The 24,009-nt window shown below is 35.3% G+C and overlaps 1 pseudogene; it reads right to left on the reverse strand.

Annotated features, from left to right (window-relative positions):
• Positions 1-6,437: 6,437 nt before the first annotated feature.
• LOC139996712 (phospholipase B1, membrane-associated-like) lies at positions 6,438-12,680 on the reverse strand (annotated as a pseudogene).
• Between the last annotated feature and the right edge of the window lie 11,329 nt (positions 12,681-24,009).

Consider the following 24,009-nt stretch of genomic DNA (forward strand, 5'->3'; position numbering starts at 1 on the left):
TTCCTAACATTTCCATACCTTTAATGGATTGTTTGAGCATTTCTTTGATGTCTGTAATAACGTCTTCGATGTTATTGTTTTCATTCTGATTGATTGCAAGCGCTGGTTTGCTAATGTTTTTAGTTACTTGTGCGTAGCTTCGTTTACCTTGGGAATCTATGTTTCTGCTTCTAGCGTTTAGTTCGTGTTGTGCTTTCAATGTTGTTTCGTTATCCGTTATACTTTGTTGTGGTTGATGGTCATTGTGTGATCTGTTGCGAAGTGGAGGAAACAGTTTACGTTGTATTTGTTTCCTTATTTCACATCCTTTGTAGCTGGCTGGGTGGTTTCCGTTACAATTATAGCATTTAACTTGTTCTATTTTTCCTGTGTATGGGCAGTGTATTGTTAGGTGATTTTTTGCACATTTAACACATGCCGGGCTTCTGTTGCAATAATTTTTTGTGTGTCCGTATTGTTGACACCGCATGCATTGTGGTATATCTTTTTTGTAGCGTGGTGGTTCCACTGTTACAATTGTATTTAGTATTTTTTTGATTTCATAGATTTCCTTGTTATTGGTTCTGGGTTCCAGTTCTATTAAGAATAGTGGCAATGGTTGCTTCGTATCGTATCTTGTCATATTGTTTATTGCTCTTGTTTCATGGCCAATTTTTCCTAATTCTTCACTTAATTTTTTTGTATTAGTTTTTGGATGTAAACCTCTTATAACTATTTTATAGCTCCTTTCTGTTTTGAGTTGGTACGTGTGGTATATAGCATTTTTTTCCTTTAGTTCATTTATCACTTTCCTATAAACTTCTGGGGTGTTTGTTTGAATTTTTACTTGTTCTAATTTTGTTTGTTTTATTGTGTAGTTATCCTTCCCGACTACATTGTTTAGTAGATCAATAAGCGGGTCTATTATTTGGGCCTCAACAAATATTGGTGGTGGTTTTGATATGTAAGGTGTTTTAGTTGTGGTTTTGCTTGTCGGGTCATTGTCTATTTCTTCCGTTAGTGAGCTGAAGGAGTTTCTTAAAGGTAATTCTTGCAGCCATCGCTGCTTTCCTGTATCTGGGTTTCCTGCAGCATTTGTGCCTGGAATTATTTTACGTTTTTTGCTAGTCTTTGCTAGCTTCCAGTTTTCGTCCTGGTAACTTATTTTGTTGTCGTGTCTGCACTCCTCCTGTCTCCGCTGCTCTTCCATTTCTTCTATTTCCATATCATTTTGGTTGTTATTATTTTGCTGTTGTTGCTGTAAGCCTGGTAAATCTGACGACCCTTTTATGTAATATTTGTCTCCATTGGTTGCAATCTTGATCGTTGATATCTGCTGTTGTATTGTTTGTCACTATCACTATTCGTAGCACTTCTCTGAATCACTTGACTGGAGCACACGTTTGCTTACACACATCTGTTCGCCTCGGTTGCCCGAGCGAGACTGGAATATAATGAAATATGGTGACTCGATATTTTTCGTTTCAGGAGGCTCATATATTTTCTATCATGTATATATTCTAAAGCTATTTTTAACTGATTCCAAACATGATGCAACATTAACGCTCGTGTATTAGCATTGCATTGCATAGCATTGTGTATCGTTTATTATCGTGTTTCGAATAGTTACCTTGTATCAGGAAGAAATTGTCTTTCAAATCCATATTTTTACGCATCGATGCAGATTACTTTTAAAAATATTTATACGTTTTGTCCTATGAACCGCTAACTACACGAATATATATTATACATATATTTCTATCACTAGCTAGATTTTAATTAATAATTTCAGAACAGGAATATGTATCGAATTTTTTTATAAATTACTTTTAAGACTTGTAATAATACATAAATATTATTCATTTGCAAAAAGTTCTTACTAAACGATATTCTGCCGTAATTTTAATTTTTGTTGAAGTTATACACTGTATGAATACCTTTTGCACTGACTGCGTGTGTGTGTGTGCGTGTGCGCGCGCGCGTGTGTGTGTGAGTTTATCACCACCAGAATAGATCGCTCATATGAGATGCAATTAGCAATTCAAGCATTTTCACCTTCATCTTAACCAATGAAAAATTGTATGTAACGAAAATATCATTAAAATGTGTGGTGGATATTAAACATGTAGCTTTAAATGACGACACGAGTGAATACTTGTGACAGTCAGATATATTTAAAATCGTTCTAAGTACAAAATACAAAGTTAATCGTCGCTCGATCAATACTACTCGATATGAGCATACTAAATAATGTTTACGGAATACTGACTACTGAATCCCTAGAGAGCATGTCAGTTTATTTATACTGGTCGGGGAAGTACCGGAAAGTTTTAATTCGACACCGGTTGACGGTTGCACGAAGCGGCGATATTGTTTTGTCCGGAGGTTGTTTATTTTTACATCTCGTACATCGAAACGGTGTCAATAGTATGAGGTAAAACAGCATTGGTCACTCTCGATTCGAATCGTCCTATGACTCGCGTGCCGCAGCAAATGTATGTGTTACGACCGTTCGCGGAGAGACGCGGTCGCGAGGAAACCGCGTCAGCGAGAGGCGTAAATTCTCGCTACGATTAGGCTAATCGACGCCGCGAAGTAGTCGTTCCCCGTGTTTCGGTTAGGATAACAGGGGTGGTTAATTGAAATTAACACTGTGTTAACAGGTTAATGTGATATATTCAACGATGGATTACAATGTTATGAGCGTTACAGGTATTTGACGATGAGTATAGATTATGCGTTACAGAGATAGGACCCGATTTGACGATATGTCTCGATGCGATAGTTAGACTTTGCAAATGAATTGATTGGGGTTAGGTAGAACCGTGGTAGACTTACTGACTGTTCGGACGATGAAAACGGACTACATCTAGAGTGACGATGCTGTATCAGAGGAGAGCTAGGAAAGGGTGTGTCTAACGCATGGGATCATCGGATTCGTTAATGACAGTTTTTTGGTCAGGAAAGTGAGGGAAATAGACGTTGTTTCTATTGGCTATTACGATTGTTGGTGGACCAGGAGGGGTCTTAGCCGCCCTCGATAGAAGGTTGGTAGTGGGAAGCATCGCACGTGTGCAAATAACTAATTTTAAGTGTTTTCCGGACACAAACCAGAGATCTTAGAAATTACTTTCGTTGAAAAGATCCTTGTTTGACCTGAGAAACTTTGTTGAGATTTTTCTAAGATTTATGGTCGGTCCTTGAGATTCTTTAGAGTATGCCGGAAGGAGGTGCAGACACATGGCTGCCATGTGCGATGCAAGGCCCCGTCCAGGTAGAGAGTCGGCCGACGTAACAGTATGCGTAGAAGCAATCAAAGATAAAAAGTCAATTGCTGCCAATCTTTTACGCTTTAAGATGATTCAAAGCTATTTCTTCGTTGGTTTTGGAAATAAAAATGTTAATCGAATCATTAATGCGTGACATTATCGAGTTTCAGTAAGAGGGTGGTGTTATTAAAAGTATGAGTATCTAGAGGTGTTTCACATCGAATATCATTACAGCCCTGTAACAGACGCGTCGGTATCTACTATCGTGAAGTCGCAGTGTTGTTCGATCTTTGTTAAGGAACACAGAGTGGGAATAGCAACAAGTAACATGCGATCGTAGATTCCTTGCCATTGTATATTTAATTATGTCTTCTCTTAATTGTCAATTATCATTATCAATACAATATATATCAAAAATATCATCGGATCATAATTACTACAATAATTTAAATGAAGTTACTGAATTCTCGAACATTTATTTTGTTATCGTCTTCTTTACAAATTTCTCGTTGATTATATCTGCACCACAACTTGTTACATTTTTAACTACGTAACAAATATCATTTGCGATGGCAGGCTTATTTTAGTAGATGATAATCCTTCTTCGATAGGCGGCACCTTTGCAACTGTATGAAATTTGTTTGTTATATTTTCGTCACAATCATCACTTGTCGACGTCAAGGGTATTGGCCCCCGCCCTTGCTTCAAGGTTAATGCCTTTCACAGAATTCACAGGGATGAGAAATACACAAATATATATTACAGGAAAACAGACACAAAAGAAAATAGATAACGATCGATGAAGAGAAATACAAGGCAGCTAATTGTTCTACAATACACTTGGTAGATATCGGCTATAAACACATGCGCGCGATTCAGGGTCCGGATGCAGGGTCCATTTAAAGATAACCTACGCTAATTAATATGCCGGGCGTATACCATTAAAAATATAGTAAGCTGGATTTTCTTCACACATACTAAAGATAGTACCTGTTCCACCGTTTCGCGGAGTGACGCGTTCGCGGCAGAACGCGCCAACAAAAGTCGTAAATTCTCGTTACGATACGGTAATCGACGCCACGAATCAGTCGATTCCCTATTTAGGTTGAGATTATAGGGCTCGTTGAATGATTATAGCACTGAGTTACGAGGATATACTGATATACACATTATTTCCAACAACTTTGTAGATTTGAGAATTTGCGCGTCGTGCGTGTAGAACTTTTCTCAGCGAAGTGTTAATAGCAAGTGAAATGTTTTCAGATCTCAGAGTTACCAGCAACTACCGTTCGTAAACGGCGCTGTCGGGGCGGAAGGATACTGATGGGTGTGTCTAGAGCATGAGACAAGCGGATTCGTTGATGGCAATTTCCGTTAAGAAAGTGAGGGCAACGGACATCGCTGCTAATTGGATGAGGAAAGAACTGGTGGGATAGGGATGGGCGCTAGCTACAGTAGAAACGTTTGAACTTTTGAAAGTCATAAGTTTGACACACTATATCGGTGTGTGGTAATGTCATTTGTGTCATTTTAATATAATGGTTGAACGAAGTGAAGCTGCTACTATGTTCGGCAATATATAAACAAAACCCAAATTTTGTTTTCTTAATATTTTTATGAAAAATCCGGATTGATCGAATTGTGTAAGCGACTTACACGCTTGTCCTTCCTAGATTTTAAGGCATAGCCATTTGGCTCTACTACTTCCTTCATTTTATTAATATAATTTATCTTCTAGATAACCTGTTATTTTCTACTAGTACACGAAGTACTCTCCTCTGGCGGTAGAAAACTAAAAAATAGTAGTAGAAAGTAAAATGTTTCGAATTTTTATTCGAAAGAAGCAATAAAGTAAGCAATAAACTAAATGAACTAGGATTTGCAGAAGAACAACTACTGATGTTCGGGCTGTTTTACTTTGTGCTTTTATAAAGGATTAGTGACAATATTTCTTAATACATTCAACCAAAAATAAAGTAGCCTAATCCATCGTAGAACAGTAATTTAATTAGAGAAACTCGAATTTTCTTTTACCTTTTGTTCGACTCTTTACGCGATAATAAATAATAATATTAGTGGAAGTAATAATAATAATTGGAAACATAAATTTATGTTAGAATTTAATCTTGAAGTTAAGATTAATACACTTTGGAAGACACAATGTTTGTGTTGAAATAATATTCAGTGATGTTTATTACACAGAAAATACAGAACCGGATATATAGAAGCGAGTGAAATAATTAACAACGTATACAACAATTATTGATTGTTGGTCAGTTACTCTCAGACTAGACTAAGTAGTGATGCATGATCGCTAAAATACTTTGAACCCCTCTTTCTATACAGTAATGAGTATGACCTGTGTAAGTGTCCTGCTTAAATGCCTGTGTGGGTCACTGTGTAAGGATGCTTATGCCTATGCGTGAAATATCTTTGTATTCCAACAATTTATATTTTATAAACTGTTTCACACATAATTGTTATATTTGGAAACACATTTAGAATAGCTGTATGAATTTTTTCATTTGCGATATTATGTTCGACAGTGAAAAATGGAATAGTATGATTTGTATTATTTATAATTATTAATAATATATGTTATTAATAATATGGTTATCGCCCGAGGAAACCTATTTTTTTGCAAAACTGAACAATTTTTACTTCGCCGAATAATAATTTCGTAACTAATTTTTTACTTTATCGTGATAGTAATGAAGAGGAACAAAACAAACAAGCAACGATGAAAGAATAGCAAACGGAAGACAGATGAATAACTGAAAATCACATTGAATATCTCTCAAGCATTGCCAGTCATTCATCGTACGAAATTGAAAGATTCGTCGACTCTACGCTCCTTTCTTTCTAAAATCATGAAATCATATATGAAGGTACTTGGCATTGACGTTTAATAAAAGCTCTAATAAAGATTAGCGTGAGATATAAAGTAAAAAATGCAGCTATGAATGGAAATGTGAAATACATAAAGTTTGCGATGAGATCATATGCAATAACAGAGATATCTGAACAGATATACTTTATCAAATTAAGAAATAATTATTAGTTATAATTAAGTATTTGATATATTAACAAAATTCGGTTGTGGATTAAGATGGCACTTTGATTCTACTATACTAAATATTAATGCTCACAATTTTAATCTTGAAAGCAAATCACAGACGCGTCTTCAATTTAGAAAAGCTTGTGCGAGTTTTAACGTGTCATCAAGAATGGTCTTTGCGAAGTAGGACACAAAAATCTTACATATAACGGGGTCCGAGCAGAAGATTTGTTGCCAACTGGTTCTAACAAATTGTTCCACAGATTATTTGCCACTTGATACACACGAAACAATTTTCATTTGATTACTAATATAAAAGTCATGGAATTACAGAAACTCCTCCGTTATACTTACATAGTGCATTAGATTTTTGGCTTAGGTGAAAGCAATCAGCAGAAAGATACGATAAATCGGCGAATCCATCCTTGGCAAGCGGTATCTTCGCGTGTTTAAGCGTTGGTAAAGTTATAACAGTGAAGTCGTTTCTATGAAATTCTGGATAATTGGCGATTTCTTCTTCCAATTCTTGTCACCTATAAAATTTGGGCAAGAATGTATCTGCATATTCCTCATACGCATCGTAGAATTGATACTATACATATGGATTTATTTAATATTTATTTAATGTTCATCACAATTAACCAATTTAAATTAAAGTAGAAAACTGAAAGGAACTGCAGTTAACTAGTTATAGGTTTGAAAACGTATCAGTTGTTGAAGATAATTTTAACATGAGATTCTGCCATCGAATAAGTTAAATGGCAGTCAACCTGTGTCATTTTATAATAACTCTTTGCAATAAAATTGATTACAATTATCTAATAATAATATTGTAAATGTTGCAATATGAAATAAACATTGTATAACATTATAAAATCTCGACAGGCGACTCGTTTAGGCACGAGATATCCAAGAAGCTTTGACAATTCCCTGAATTATACGAACCTCTCCATTATTTTATAATACTCCTGTCTTTGATCTCTGAATTGGAAAGCGAGCAAACATGAACATTCAAAGGTAGTGGTTATATAACATTTCAAAGACTTTCTTCCTTGACGTGCAGCAACGAGTTCCTTTAAGTGAGGCGTTATATGAACAGTGACAAAAGTCCTGGGTAAATTATCTCTTGATATCGTAAGAGTATTAATTAAATCAGTTTTGTGATTATCCAAAATAGAGCACGGAAAAGGAAGTGCACAAATATCGGCACAAAAATCATTGTGCCCGATGAATAAAGAGATCAACTACAAAGCATAGAAACAGGGACCTTATTATTTCAACGATGAAATAAAAAATGAAACTAATTGAAAAAAACATTTTGTCCAATTTGATATTTGCTCGAAACAATTTTGATTTGCAATTTGGATTTGGTAACTCGGAAATCCCCTAACATAAAACAAATATCTTTAATTTTTAAAATTATTTTAATAAAACTTAAATGAAATACTTGTCTGTTTCTTTATTCCACAACGAATATATGAAAACTATGTATAATTTTCATATATCTATAAAAAATATTTCGACATATTTTCAGTCATAATAAACATAGTAATATCTATCACAACACTACCAGCAATAATATTGCTAATATTATGGATTTGAAAGAAATCACAAACAGGCGAAATAATTGTGAAATTCAGTGCTAATATGTATTACGGAATGCTAACATTATTTTCATGTTATTATCTCATTATTTTACCTAAAATACGAACCTTTCAATGGCTCTTTATATCTATCCTCGGATCATTTCTCATTTTGATGACTAGATGTTTGACCAAAAATGGCATATCTCTGGACATTGCACCGACCTCAGCGACATTCAACTGCGAAGCTGATCGAATAGTCGGAGAATTTCCAAGTGTATAGCCCATTAATTTGGGATTAAATTCCTATTTAACAAACGAGCCGACTATGAAAGCGTTATTCTCTTTTATGATTAACAAATCATACAAAGTAATAAATATATTAATGATTATATAATTTATGTACGTGGTCAATTTTGAAGTTAAGAATTTGAGTAACGTACTTTAAAAATATTGGGAAGCGTCGAGTATGTTCGCCAAGTTCCTTCACCACCAATGTTCGCTGACGCGCCTCTATTTTCAAAGAGCACCTCCAATAAACTAGTTGCAAAAATTCCAGCACCGGCTGTCAAGGAATTGCCCATCGCGGCAATAACATCTATGTCACCTGGTCTCAAACGATGAACCGACTCGGGAACTTTCGCAGACCTACCACCTAAAAGGGTTATTATAAAGATTTAAGATACTCGGCTCCTGGAATTATATCGAACGATAGCAACAAATCAATTGTACCAATAGTTAGAAATTGTACCAAGCTACGGTAATGAATCTATGTATTTAAATGTAATGACAACTTAAAAATATGGCAATAAAATATTAATTGGAGATAACAAAACCTGCCATGTTTGAATAATTGTTGTATCGATTAAATAAATATCAATCGCGAAAAATGACAATACTATAAAGCATTTAGAAATAAACTTAAAAATATATTAAAATCACTGTGCGTTTAATTAATTTAAATTTCCAAGGCAAAGCAGGTCTAACTGCAATATCAATTAGAAGTGATTTTAGAAAAGCGAATGCGAAAAAATAATATCTGAGGATGATTTCATTTTTTCGATAACAATAATAAATAAAAATTTAACTACCTGTAACGTTGCAAGGAAATGGAACGTCTGATGGAACCTGTATGTGAAGTTTGCTTTCATTTCGCTCTGATCGTGAGAGTGATCCCGCATCGTGATTATTTGCTACTAGAAAATATGTTTCATTAGATCATACGATTCAGTCATTACGATCTGGATGAAGTTCATTTTCTGAATTCACTTATGCAAACATGGAATCAAATCTATTTTCAATAATGCATAAATCACGATAACTCCTATTTCACTACTAATATAATTTCGTCTAGAAACTAGGAAACTATATCTGCAAATTCAGTTTCTTATAAACTGAGTTATGTCGCGAACGAACTTGATCGGTTCGTGGATCACTTCCATATAAATTGCTTTTTAAAAGAGTCACACAAAAGGAAACATATTATACAGGACATATTTTACATTAGTGATAAAAGTACATCGCTTCATTTGGAATCAATGATTTTGAAATTTTGGATATCATTTTCTTTGCAAAATTTCCTGTATTTAATATCCATGTTATATGATAAATATAACGTGATTTTCAGTATCTGAATTCATATCCATCTTTTCTCGTAGATATTGTAAAAAGAATAATATTAATTCCAAGATTAAAACAGCGAAGGGTAAGATATCACCATAAATGTAATAGTGTTTTAATTACTTATGAATCCCATAACACTTTTCCCACTAAATGGTGCGATGTAGTTTAATATGTTAAACTGCGTCGAATTACATTTTATTTGTGACTTAAACCACCTATATTATTGTCTCTTTTTTAGTACCATCAATGCCTCAGAGCGAAAGTATCTTCAATGTTAGAAAAATATTTTTCCACATTCTACATCACTTTCCTATATTATAGTTTTCAGAGTATCCCTCGTTTCATTTCGACAATTAGTATCGTACGTTTTCCCTTACATGGCGTATGAAATGTACCGTTGAAAAACAAAATATTAATTTTCATTATTTATAAATTTATATCGAACGTATATTTCTAAAAGATATTGGACAATGAAATTTGCAAACTAGCTTCAATGTTTCATGTACGTCGAGAAAAAATTCAAGGAACATCACAAGTACCAAATAAATGGAAATGAATACTGTATGAACCTATAGTATTCTAGAGTATGATGTGTAAAGTGTGAAATATTGTAAAGCATAAAAATAAATTTATTACACATGATGATCAAATCATCAAATCGATAATGGAGTATTAACAAGTGAGTAATTTACACTTTTACCATTGTATCCTTAAACAATATTGAAACATTTAATTTTCTCGCACTAAGAAATTTCTGGTAACGTCCAGTATCATCGATCATCTTGCGTGATGCAACTCGGCCTTAAACAAGGTATAAACTTTCTGCACATTGTATATCTATATAACAAGGATTGTGTACACTTTTCCTAAAATACCGCATTATTTCTTTTGCACCGTTTTAGAAACACATTAGTTGAGAATTACGCATCATTCCCTTTTATATATCATAGGAAATGGTCACTATGCAAAATAATCACATTAAGTAAACACATACAGATACTTTGGAAAAGCTAGTTACGAATTTGCCGATAATAATACAAATTTATTGGCGAATCTAAAATCGTCTTTTGAGACGCCGCCAGCATGCATAATTGTAACAAAAGATACAAACGAAGCTGGTTCATCGCACGTCTTGTTTGACCAACTAACGAAGCGATGAGAGATTCGCGAAAACTCGTACTTTCTATTCGGCTATAACCTTATAACAATACTAAATGGATTCACGGTGGTATACTTCCTTCCTTTAATTTGCTGTAGCCGGTTTTTACGATGAGATGCAAGGATCGCTATGAAGATTGTCTTGGGCGTGATATATTTCAGAGAAATTGTACAGAATTGTAAAGTCGTTATCGAAAGTGAAGTTGGATTTATGCAAGATCTGCCAATATATATCATGCCCTTGTCAATCAAGTATACGACAAGTCGATGAAGTATTTAAAGTTTCGCCATGATGAACGATTATTTATACGTGTTTTCGTCATTAACATAACACACATAATCAGATAATTACTCTCGATGTCTGATGTCGTGCCACGAAAATAAAGCACTTGAAATAATTATTCTACATTTTTTCGTAGATTTGGTATCGTGGTACAAGATGTAACGTCATATGTGTGTATTCGCCGTATTATTTGTGTAATGGACATACATATGCTTCATTAATTTTCAATGCGAAGTAATACATCCATGATAATTAAAAATAGAAATATTTCGAGCGTTCAATTATATTTCCATTATTATTGCGAAATATCGCCCGTGACGACAATAAAAATGACAGTGTTTAGACCATAAATGGAAATGGCAATTGCGAATGATGTTTCTTATACGTAATTCTTTCCATTGTTGATTCTGGACACCGGATGTTACACGACGAATGCAAAAATTCTTGAATACACGTGCATAGTATATATTTGAATCGAAGCGTATAAGCAGAGTAGTTCGCTATAGATATATGCGCTTTTCTGCAAGTAGAATATTCTACAACTTTAACTAGCAACAAGATATATCTATTTCCAGTACAGGAACAATGAATAGAATAATGAGTTGGAGTTGAGAATAAGATTTCATTCGTCCAGAATGCATTTGTTCATTACTGCTTTAATAGCAATATCAAGTACATAACTAATTACTGACTTTCTTATCTGTAATATATTTTGTTTTTATATTATCCAACGGGAAAAACCTGAAGCGTAGCTCTTCCGCATATTTTGGTGCTTATATAACATGCCAAATTTATATCGAATTTGCCGTGGCCTGAGGACCTTCGGGACGCTTATTCTTTACAAAACTTGTTTTAAGCGTACACACATACATACGTAAACACCTACTACATAGGTGCATACACCGGGGGACCATGAAAATTGTATCATTTCTCATAAAAGTTATTGAACATCCTTCAAGATGAAATAATTTTTTAAAAAATGGGCCAAACGACTTGTAATAGGTAGCGTGTAAAAGAATTTTGAAAAAATTGCAATTTGTCGAAATCGAGGAGAAAGTAACAGAGGCCCCTTCTTACAACTTTTTAATCTGAACCTGTCATGAAAATTTAAAAAATACGTTTTGTAAATTCATGACAGTTATTGCATATACATTTTATCGAAATCGATTGATGCAGAAAAAAGAAACAGGTATCAAAGAATATAAGAATCTTTAGATTTATTACAGTTATGGCCTTAAACTCCAGAAGATACTGTGATTTTCACCATCTTTGACCGTTTATAACTCGCAACAACGTTAATCGATTTCGATGGTGCTCAGCATTTACATAACGAAAAGAATACATATTTTGTACCAAAAATATGTTTGTCCACGATGAGCCAGCAAGTATTTAGTATGCTTCTCACTGATTTCAATACTTTTGAAATATTTTGGCAAAGTTGTTATTCCGAACAACTTTTTCTTGTACATATAACGGGTGTTCGGTCTTATTTTTCGAGTTACATAAAAGTATCATGACCGCGTTGGCTACTACTTGACAAATTTCTCGCTAAAGTTCTCGCTAAAGACGCATGCTGGCGATGGGCAATACTTCGAATAAAATATTTTTAATCATTTTCATACAATAAACGTGTATTTTCTATACAAAAATTCCGGTTTCATATTTACATACCTGGTATGCACTACAGCCAATGCGTGGTCTAATAGAAGGAGTTTCCTCGGTGCCATTGTACGCTGCTTAGGATGAATTGCATTCGAGCGGCAGTTAGCAGCTTTGGCATGTATGAAATTCAAAGGCGTGCACAGTTTTAATAAGATTGCTGATATTCTTCGTCAAATTCACTTAGAATTCGATTAAAGTTCTGAGGTGATATTAGGCGTAGTGCGTTAAATAATCACTGGGTGTTTAGGTCAACAATATATTTATTAACAAGTGTCTTCTTTTGATCGCGCCGCGTATCGCTATCGGTTTCGCTAGTCAATCTCGCTGCACGGTTACAACGCAACTTTTTCGCTTTCTGGTTCGAACCCAACTGTCGATCGGATTCGATTCTTTTCTTTTTGTCGCTCCTTAACATCCCCACTATCCACGCATTTGTTAGGCGTCTGCGACCGTTGCCACGTACGAACCTTCTGGAACATTCGGCGGAAGGACCGTTGGGATATAGATGGCACATTAGGCACTTCGCTTTGGCGCTTTGTTGCCGAGTGCCGCCGTAGTTCTAGTAGAATACAGACAGTAATTACCGACAATGCCGGTAGCTCCGTAAATGCATGTCGTTTGTTTAGCATTTCGTTTAGCATTTCGTTTAGCATTCGTACAGATACTTTTCAATGTGATAAATACATTGAGAGATTATCAACAACATCTGTATCAGGAATATCGAGATCAGGCATTGAATCATGAAGATGAAAATTATCTAACTGATGTTGAAGACAATGCATCTTTCATCTTGGATATTAGACCGTATTTATCACAACATTTTAAACGTGCATATACTCTAGGTTTATGTACTACAATTGATAGCATGGCGGCAATGTGTGAAAAACGTGACACATTGCTCTGAATTAACAACAACGTTATGTCCAAATGCAATGCATTACGGAAATGTATCGCACGTCCTAAGTTTGCCGAAATTATGCAAAATACATTAAGTCATACTTCGAACAAACCGGGAATAGCAAGATGGAATGTCCTATGCGATCTCGTTACAAATGATTTTTAAAATTCGTGAGAAACTTTAAACGCTAACACAAAAGGCATTGAATTTAAACATATCAAAGAGTATTTACAATGCTTACACCACTAGTAAAAGTTCTAGATATTATCCAGGGAGAAAAAGGACCGCATTGTGGCATTGTGCTATCAGTTTTGTGTTTAGAAAATGTTAGAAACATTAATGAAAGATAATACAAGTACAGTACGCCGTTAGTTAAAGGATTATTGAAGAGTTTCTATACAAGATTGACATCATCCCTTTTATTTTGCTGTGATTAAGGCTAAGCAAATTGTACTTACAGCGTTCTTGTTTTCACAATTCAATTCTCGATGACTGAATTACATCGAAGCGAGTCACCATCCACAATTATATGTGGAATATAAAACGGTTGTTGCTGACAAATACGTACAGATAAAACAATTTCTTTATTATTATTGCAGTATGCATTATTATATTATTAACGTTATATATAACGTATTATATATGCATTATTATTATTATTAACGTATTATTTTTTTACGCAACTTGTCTTGCCCTTTTTCTGTTTGTTAGGGTCCGTGAGAGGATATTGATAGCGCAGATGATGACTTTTTCGACTTTGGATTATCACAATCTGAAACCTATAATTGAGTTTCCATTAATACAGAATTAGAAATCACAAAATTTTCTTCAGCGAAAGTCGTGATATGCATATGTTAAAGGATTATCCATTGATTCGACGTATATTTTCCTTGATATAATACACCAATGTCCTCTTCTGTATCCGTGGAGAGGTTGTTCAGTTATGCGTTAATGATACATTTACCAAAGAGTATGTTACGTCGGCCGACTCTATACCTAACCCAAGCCACTCACCGCGGTCATTCAGCCGTCGACTGCCGAAGCGTGAACACGTGTGTGTCTAGTGCCTAGTGCAGTTCACAATACAAGTGACGACCCTCCGTCGAAAGTGAAGTGAAATCAAAATAAAACAAGTGCTTCTAAACTTAATAGTGAACAATCAAACTCTTCTAATCTCCAATCCGAATCATAGCTTCTCGACTAGTTATTTCAAATTGAATTAACTAGCCCGAAGATGGCCCGAACATCTGGAACTAGCTCACTCGAACAAAGCTATAACCGCTTTATTCTCCCTCCTCCGTGGCAAAAGGACAAACTGTCTCACCTTCCAAACCACACAAACGACAACAAAAAACGCAAGCTAGACTCTCCCAACAAAATTATAAATATCTCGACTTACAACAGATTCGAACAACTAGAATCCACACACGACACTATGGACGTAATAGAAAATCGGCCACACGCAAAAATATTGCAACCGCAATTACTACTGCGTCAAATGTGCAAGTCCTCATTCTACAGACCAATGCACTAAATCAGCAGAAACTCCTGCGAAATGTATCCACTGTCAAGGAGACCACCCTGCGAACTACAAAGGCTGCTCAGCCTACAAGACCTTATATAACAAGTACCTCAAACCCAGAGTAAAGCCCACAAAAACTATCTACTCCTTCAATCTCCTATGCTCAAGTAGTTGAAGGAGTAAAAAGCAGACCGATAATCCATAATGAACATTTCCAAAATATCCCAGTCTCAGTTCCCAGTCCACAAAGCACGAATAACCTCGATAGGCTCGAAAAATTAATCGAACAGCAATCAGTGTAATTTAAAAGCTTGCTATCACTGCTTACACTCCTTGTGAGCAAACTACACTGCGACGTAAAATAAAACCATTAAACATAGCTCGTTGGGATGCCAACGGTCTAGCTCAGCACAAATACGAATTAGAATTTTTCTTAGAACAACAACAAATTTACGTAATGCTCATGTCTGAAACCCACTTCACCGATAAAAATTACCTAAAAATAAATAGTTATAACTTCTATCATACCCAACATCCCAGTGGAAAAGCCCATTTGGCACCGGAATTATCATAAAGACCAGCATAAAACATTATGAGCTTCCATCATTCCAGAAGGACTATCTCCAAGCTATAAACGTAGCAATAGAAGATTGGCATGGACCAATCACCACGTCAGCAGTATACTGTCCTTCTAGACATTCTATCTCTAAAAAGGACTTCGATAACTTCCTCGAAGACCTCGGCAATAGATTCATAGCAGGAGGAGATTACAGCACTAAACATATTCAATGGGGCAGTAGACTTATTACAGCAAGAGGTAAAAATCTACTGAACAGTATAAACACCAACAGACTTAATTACCTTAGTACAAACGAACCCACTTACTGGCCCACTGACAGTAACAAACTACCTGGCTTATTAGACTTCTTCATAACCAAAAACATCTAGCCAAGATATGTCCAAACCAAATCTTCTGTGGAACTCTCTTCAGATCATTCACTCGTAGTAGCAATAATTAACTCAACAATTATTGAAAATCTGCCTAATGGCTTTATTCACAACCAACTCACCAACTGGCAACTTTTTAGAGAAATCTTCAATCATACAACATCAGCCTCAATTCGCTTAAAAACAAACGAAGATATAGAAGCAGCCGCCGAATACCTAAACACCGGCATAGTAAACGCTATCCGTTCATCCACACCTATGAAGAGCTTCGATAATAAACACAAATATCTCCACTACATATTTAAAAAAATCATAGAAAAACGCAGACTTAGAAGAATATGGCAGATTCATAGAACGCCCGACGAAAAGCGCAAGCTAAATAATGCAACAAGAAAACTCACCAAAACCCTTAGAAACTATAGAAACGACTGTTTTCAAAAATACGTTGCCGATCTATCTCCCACAGCTGACTCTAACTACTCACTATGGAAGGCATCCAGGAAACTCTCTCGTTCTCCGCTAACAATCCCTCCAATTCGCTGTTCGCAAGGTGGATGGGCGCGTAGCCCTACACAAAAAGCTAACTTGCTTGCCAGTCATATAATTAACGTCTTCAAACCACATCCCCCCACTACTCCAGATGAAATAACTGAATACCTGCATTCTCCCTTCCAGATGTCTCCTCCTATCGAGCCTTTCTTATCACTATAAGTCACAGAATTAATCCGTCGTCTAAATCCCAAAAAAGCATCGGGGCATGATCTGATAAGTAACAAAGCCATTAAGGAGCTTCCCATAAAAGGGATTGCAATCATCACTTCCATTTTTAATGCAATTCTCCGCCTTCAATACTACCCCAAGACCTGGAAAATATCATTGATTACTCTCATTCCCAAATCTGGAAAACCAATACATGAAACCAGCTCCTATCGCCCAATTAGTCTTCTGCCCACCTTGTCCAAACTATTCGAGAAGATGCTAATGATACGACTCCTTCCATTCTTAGAGAATCTAAAAACACTGCCAGATCACTAGTTCGGTTTCCAAAAGTAACATTCTACGATGGAGCAAATTCATCGTATAACTCACAAAATCACCCAAGACTTAGAAAAGAAAAAATATTGCACTGCGGTATTTCTAGACATTCAACAGACATTCGACAAAGTATGGCGTGAAGGACTATTGTTCAAATTAAAGAAAACCCTACCACACACCTATTACTCCATCCTAAAATCCTACCTAACCAATAGACAATTCATGGTAAAACACTTAGACGCTATAACCTCAACATTTCCAATAGAAGCTGGCATACCTCGATGCAGTGTCCTCGGACCCCTGCTGTTCAACATCTACATTGCAGACTTACCAACTTCGACAGATATAACCAGAGTGACATTTACTGACGATACAGCCTTATTAGTCTCGCACTCAGACCCGACAATTGCGTCCTCTACTCTCCAGCGAGGTCTCGACTCTATGGAAGAGTGGTTCCACAAATGGCGCTTCAAAGTCAACGAAAACAAATCTAGCCACATAACTTTCACGCTACGAAAACAAACTTGCCCACAGGTGACGATAAACAATACACCTATTCCAGATAAAGAGTCAGTCAGATATCCGGGCATGACTCTGGAAAGAAGATTGACATGGAAACAACATATCTTAGAAAAAAACCAAACAACTCAAAGCAAAATTTAAAAAATTCTACTCGCTCATCGGCCGATGTTCCAACTTAAACACGCAAAGTAAAATTACACTATAGAAAACCATATTAAAACCTATTTGGACCTATAGAATCCAACTATGAGGAACAGCAACTAATTCCAACATAGAAATTCTTCAACGATTCCAATCGAAAAGCTTAAGATCCCTAATAGATGCACCTTGGTACGTCACCAACGAAACGATACATCACGATCTCAAGATACCCACAGTTAAAGATGAATTATCCAAATTCAGCAATAGTCATAGCACAAGAGTTAACAACCACCAAAACCCTCTAATTACTCAACTACTCGACGCGTCGGAACAGATCCGCAGGCTAAAAAGACATTACGCCTTAGACCTAAGCACTGGATTCAAATAGAATCAAACATACTATAAACACTTATTAACCATGTTATAGTACCACGCCAGATAAATTTACTTAAAATTCCCTAACGAGAATTGATTGTAAAATAAACGCAAATAATAATAAAAAAAAAACTGTTCTTTTTATGGAGAGCTATAAAATTACTGTATTAGGTAAAAACATTCATACCGTGACCGCGGCTACGTTCGACGACTAGTTGTCGCCTCGAGCCTATATATCGAGTTCATTATCGCAAATCTCGGACAATTATAATCGGGTTAACTTATAAAGATTAAATTATTGGGGATTTTCCAAAGAATTCCAAAGGGAAGGCCCGGTGTCCCTTCATCTCCGACATATAAATATAACAATTACAAATATTCTCATTGGGATAAACCTTTATCTGACTAAATGATATTCATATTATATCTACTTCAAGAGAGAGGACTTCTAATTCAATGAGTATATCTTTTTATTTCATTTTTTTTTTTTTTTTTCTTTATGAATGTTCGTCAATTTCTACGAAAGGCCAATCGAGATGATTCTTTCGCATCTTGTATGATGTATTCTCTCGTTGATCTCGTTAAGAAAACTTTTTCGATTTGTTTATTCTAAACTATTTTCTGTTTTAAAACACTAATTTCACCGATAAATGATGTACCGATTTCGTGTATGTCTATCGATTTACATGGAACGGCTTGATGAACCAAAATGATTGGTCTCGTTATATAATCTTTTTGCGTTAATTTTTCAATTATTGCTCTGCAATCGTTGAACTGATATAAAGATGCTTCGCGTAGGGTATGTCTTCCGTTGATCGCATTAAAGAGTTCTTCACACGTGATTATTGTCAAGTACTGTGTGCCACAAAAATCTAATTGTTATGTATGCGTATCGATCGCTCTGTACTGGATCAACCTGTTGGGATGAAACATCCTGCATCTTGTAAAGAGTTTAATAATTGGTCTCTCTTGTGAAATTTGTTCAATTTATTTATCCTTATCGTTATTGCAAATGACCTATCTTATTCGTCGTTTCATTCGGTTCTATTCCATCGTTTCTCTACAAATTCGTCGCTAGAAGTGATGCAATTGGGCGGTTGTTTTACCAAATTCTCTGTGTAAGAGTATATCGCCCGTTTCTAAACATAGGCTTGTCATTCAAAGCTGACTTGCCCCGTGTATTTTATTACTAACTCCTCGTTTCAAAGATACTTGGGCCGTTTCTTGACACATTTTCCGTAGGAAGTAGGTTTCAGCTGTTTTTTTGGCAAAGGAAGTCCTGGCAATCTTTGCATTTCTGCAAGTACTTTTTCGTCATACTATTCATTAAGAAATCTGTTAGGCGCTGAACCAGATGTAGTTAGACTCTTTAACGTTTTAACACGACTAAGAACAACGTAGATTTGATCCTTTAAAAAATTCTTTTTGCCAAGACCAATTACAGCCCTGTTTGGTGCAGTTTCTCGTAATTTATGTACAGTCACTACAGCTTATGATAAGGGATAACATTCTTCGTTTAACGTTAATTCCATAACCTTTAATTACCTGAAATGTTGCACTATTAGCGATATCGGAATGTGGCCATCGATGTCTTTGAATTTGCTTTCAATGGATTCGTCGTCACATTTTATAAGCACTGAGTTCGAGAATGCTCCATCTTCCAGCCAATTCCAGTAAATTTTTTTACGATTCCCATTGCTCCGTTCATCAAACTACCAGAATTCACATGTTTCGTTGCAACATAATTCGTGATCTCTCAGCTAATGCTATTGTATGCGACATTCCGCTGCATTTATTTACATTTGCAAAAATAACATTCTTGGGTGATCTGTTTCCACATTTATGCTGTCGGGAATTCTTAATGCTGCACCATCCACAAATTCTCAGAATAGAGGAACTCTCCTTCTCTCGCATAGTATTTCATGTTGAGCAATTGTTATGTCGTCACATCGTAAATTATTTAATAGGTCGATAAACTCTGTATCGTCCTTCTGCCTTATATTTGTGACGAGTTCGCAGATTGAAAATTGGTACCAAGAATTAAGATCTGCACTGTGATTGTAATAATCACGTCGCTGTAGTTTTACAAAACAACAATGTTCTTTTACAGGGGGTAGTTATATAATGTTAGCAAGTAAAAGTTCATTTATGCGACATAGTTCTTCGCTGGTTTTGAATTCTTACAGTCTGCGTTCTCAATCCTCAATTGTATAGTTTACCTTGGCTCGTTTACCTGGTACGTCGAGATGGGTTGTTGCGCCTCCGTCATGACACAACCTCGTCTACGACTAGGTTACCAAGGTCTAGGCTACGTCAAGCGCTATCGCAACTATTTGAATTGCAAATTTGATTAGGTATAATTTGAATTTTATAAGAGTGCCCGTATATACGGAGATACTCTTTTCTGTAGCCGTGATGAGATTAATTAGTCATGTACCGATGATAAATTGTATTAAAGATTGATTGATATTCCCAATTTTTGCATTAAATAAAAATAAATAACACGGAATTGTAACGGTGAATAAACATATAAATGCATTTTAGACACTTTGTATTAATTTAACTAACCAGTTTAACAAAACATTTAATGAAAGCCTCTAAAAGACATTTAAGATACAATTACAAAAAGTAATTAAATCGCATGGAGTGCAAACTTATGGTACAGGTAGAGAATATTGAGGATATTTAAATGGAAAGTTAAGCGTTGAAATTAGATACTCGTGGCTGCTATTTTCGGCAGAAAGCGGAGCTGCAGACTCTTTGTATATGGAGTGACTTTTATGTTACCTTATTCCTTCCATTGACTTGTTAAATAGACATAAGTTTTTAGCTCACCACAAACGGTATGCTAATTTCACGTTTGTATTTAGAGTAATACTGTGTCCGCAATTGCCCTATAGAGATTTAGAACCCATAGAAAAAAGCCGTGCATAAGTAAATTTTAGTAATAATTATATTTGTAATTTTTGTTATATGCGAATAGTGCTATTATACGTAAATGATTATCTTTCATGTAAAACCATACCCCGTAGTGATTGAAGATACTAACCTCCCTCTGTGTTATCGCTAACACCTAACCTAAGTTCTAGCAGTAATTCATCGGTGGCGTAGTTTCGATTGCAGTAGCAGAGAGGAAACTTCGTCTCTGATATTACAAACAAAGTACAGAATAGGCAAAACATGCGATGTCTTTTCACGTACTACATTCTGCGGATCACCTGAACTTACCTTTTGTGTTACATGCAACGTTATCTATTCGATATAGCAGCAACTTGAATGAAAATTAAAACTGAAGACTTCTACAAAATTATAAATAAAATATAGAATATGTACCTTGTAATCACAAAGAAAGTATAGAATTTTACGTTTACACGTACTTCTGCCTCAGAAAATCGCAACGCAACCTATGAATAACTCAAAAAGACAAATTACGCTCAGTGAAGAGAGTAAGAAAAACGACAACGAGAGGTACAAAAGAGCAAGAAGATCAACAAAAACCTGCTTCTGTGGATAAATATTTATTGATCGATCAAGTACATCACGAATGTACTAAAACTAAGGATGAGATTTTGCGTAATGTATTACGTGATGTTTTGCGTCCTGTCTTCAGCGACATCTTACATTTTCTACGATGTCTTGCGATATTTTGCAATATACCACTGTGTCCCATGTGTGTGTTATTGACTTTGTGAAAATAGTAGATGAAATTATATATGTTTGCAAAGTATCTATTATGTTATTATGTTTTACGTTGTTTTAATAACGAGGAAACAATTCCAGAAGGAACAAAACCAATGTATACAACAGCAAGGGGGCGTGTTGGTACATGAGCTTCATGTTTATCTTCAGGAAAAGAGATATATCCATTAATTGTTGTTTGTAGACGCAACGACAGAGAAAAATCTAAAAATCTTATTATTATAAGATCATTAGGACGGCGTGCAACAGAAAGATTTTTATGATGTTCTACGTGGAAACCAAATACGTGTCTTCGTACGTATACTTATTTCCTAATGAGACATAAACGTTAATCGATAACAGGGTAACGGAAGCTCTTATGACTCTTTACTCCTCTGCTTTCTTCGCTATTTTCACATTTGCGTTATACACTGATAAAAATTTAACCAAGTAAACTATCAAGGACTTTTTATACTGTTATATTGATTGTATTGTATTAGCATGATCGGGAGTGGACTAATTGGGATGAAAAATTATATTTATACGGAAAGGAAACTTGTAAAAGTGTAGCGGATTAACGATCGCAAACAGAAAGGATATCCAACAAAATTATATTTCTTGAATTTATGGTTTCGTTATTGACTGTTGATGATGATGCGAATGTTGCCATTAGGGCTACTACGATTGTAAAAGGACAGAATAATGTCTTCGATCGATATATTACCGGCACTTGATATAAATTCAATAACTTCGATGTGACATTACGTTATTCGTGTCAACTATATTACTGTTTGTCGAGTTATATAATTAAATTAGTTTAATACTACAAAACCTTGAGCTATTGCTTTCCCCTCTCCGAGCGAACGAGATTCAATTGAAGAAAGTGAGTATAAATTCAAGTATTATAATTCGTGTTCGGAATTTTGAGTGGCCGTCTGTTTATGGACAGGCCCATTCCCTTCTTTAGGAGATTCCGAATTATTAAGTCTACAGCTCGAGGAGAACCTGTAATTACCTGACTCCGAGGTCAGGTAAAAAACCCCGGGAAAGGGCCAGCCGGAAGGGCACGATGGACAGACGAAACCCAACGGTTAGTAGGGAGAATCGGCAACGTAGGAGGACAGTTTATCATCAGACATCGTACCGTATGGGTGAAATACTTCACTCCCAACTAGATTTTACCATCGCCGTGCTCTTAACATCACACTTTACGTTTATACAACAAGTGCAAATACAGTGCTGGACTACTCTAACACTCGATCTATTAAACCTCCTCCACCTTGAGCGTTAATTCATTGTAGGTACGCGATATTGACCGATCGGTTTGATTTGACTTTGATCTTAGTCGATAATTCGTAACAATTCGTAATGCATGTTCTGAGTCATGGATAAATACATTATGAATTATTAAATATCAGTCTATTAAATATTATTTATTGCTAACTGGGTTATAAACATGTTTACCATTTTATTACAATAGATTGCTATCATTACATACATATATGTGTCAGATTTAATGAATGTTTATAGATATTTCAAAGTTACGTACCAAACTGAAGAATTCGATTAGTTTTCATTCTGCAAACATGGTTGGATTATTTAAACACAGAAATCTCGGTAAAAAGAAGAAGTAGGCGTCTTAGAAAAACAATTTGTTACACATCGCTGGCGCAATTACGCGACGGAAACAGAACTGAAATTTTGATACTTGAAAATCAGGAGTACCAACTTTAATAAATTTCAAACAGAATACACTTTCGATTAGCGCAACGTAAAATTATATTTTTTCTATTATAAATTAGTCTAATGATGACATTTCTAGATTAGAAGATAAGTTACGTTAAAAAAAGATCAGATGATTTCATCCTTCTCGGCAAAGCAATAAACGAGTAAACATCTGAGTAGTAACTAGTAATGAACTAGAAACTAACATCTTCCGTATTAAATCTGTACTTAGTACTCCACGAACTCCGTTCATTTAAATATTTTCGTTTCAGAGAATACGGGAAAATGTTTCGCACAAGGATTCTAGGATTTAAAGGACTAAAAAATGTGTAATAAGATTTAAAGAAAATCAGAAAATCAGCAAAAGTCAGTTTTGTTTTATCGAAAACTATATTAATTTAGCAGATATTTTAACTTGAATTTTAACTTGAATTTATCATATTTAACGTATGAAAGTCAAGGAAAGTAACATCTGTAACATTTTCCAGACCTTGTTTTGTTGCACAAATTCTATAGTATATTTAAAGTATAATAAGAAATAACGACAGTA

This window comes from Bombus fervidus, chromosome 18, assembly GCF_041682495.2.
Source record: "Bombus fervidus isolate BK054 chromosome 18, iyBomFerv1, whole genome shotgun sequence".
NCBI lineage: Eukaryota > Metazoa > Arthropoda > Insecta > Hymenoptera > Apidae > Bombus > Bombus fervidus.